The sequence below is a fragment of the Centruroides sculpturatus genome, unplaced genomic scaffold (assembly GCF_000671375.1).
Source record: "Centruroides sculpturatus isolate CEXI.00-Female unplaced genomic scaffold, Cexi_2.0 scaffold5898, whole genome shotgun sequence".
NCBI lineage: Eukaryota > Metazoa > Arthropoda > Arachnida > Scorpiones > Buthidae > Centruroides > Centruroides sculpturatus.
Window position 1 is genome coordinate 2,651 of NW_019390013.1, and position 1,112 is coordinate 3,762.

The window sequence follows — 1,112 nt, forward strand, 5'->3', positions numbered from 1 at the left end:
GTGTCGGCCCGGGTTGAATTTTTATCGATGCATAACAAAAATTTCCCATTTTTGAAAAAATAATCATGGCTATTGCATTTTCTGAAATTATTTTTTTATTTTGCACAAACAATATACAGTTTAATTCGATTATAACGTCATCGGATTTAACGACAACCCTAATATAACGTCAAATTTTTATTGTTCCCACGATTTTACTATACTAGATAATGTTAAAAACCCTATTTGTAACGACACCCTGTTTTAATGTCATATTTGAAGCACTCCCAAATGTACAAAATTAGATTACAAATTTTATTTAACGTAAAAAAAATTACGTGTTCAGTCCTAAGGTCAGAGTTTATTTAGAATGACTGTGGGTGGTACTCTCCCCCACCTGACTTCAGTGGGGTGAGGTGCCTGTTTGTAGAAGAGGGTCACCATTTTGTATTTTATTTTGACTTGATTCTCGGTCCCCGACTACCTACAAGTCTGGATTTTTTTAATGATTTGGGCACCTAATACTCTGTGCCAAATATTATCTCTCGACATGTACTCCTTCATACCTCTAAGCTGGTAACATAAATCAGCAGTACAATTTTATAAACAAGACTTTATAAATCTTGTCAATAAGATATTTCTTACTACTTAGTCATCTATTATTTAATTATTATTTTAATAACATATATATAAGAGAATAAGAAATAGTTCAACATAATTTTCTGTCATTTACATTTTTATATTAATTTTTTCAGGCTGCCTTTGAATGCATGTACACACTTTTAGATTCTTGTATAGATCGATTAGATATATTTGAATTTTTGAACCATGTAGAGAATGGACTGAGAGATCATTATGACATTAAAATGCTCACCTATCTTATGTTAGTTAGGCTAGCAACACTTTGTCCTTCAGCAATTTTGCAGAGGTTAGAACAGCTTGTGGAACCTCTTAGAAATACATGTACCAGCAAAGTCAAGCCAAATGCTGTTAAACAAGAATTTGAAAAACAAGATGAATTAAAGAGGTCTGCCATGAGAGCATTTGCTGCATTAATGGCAATTCCTGATGCAGGTAAGAATATTTGTTTTTATTTATTAAATAAAACTATTGTAAATCTTATAGTACTTTAT

The 1,112-nt window shown here is 31.4% G+C and overlaps 1 pseudogene; it reads left to right on the forward strand.

Annotated features, from left to right (window-relative positions):
- The window catches only part of LOC111617400, a 2,936-nt pseudogene extending 1,845 nt beyond the window's left edge, over positions 1-1,091 (forward strand).
- The last annotated feature ends 21 nt before the right edge of the window (positions 1,092-1,112 follow it).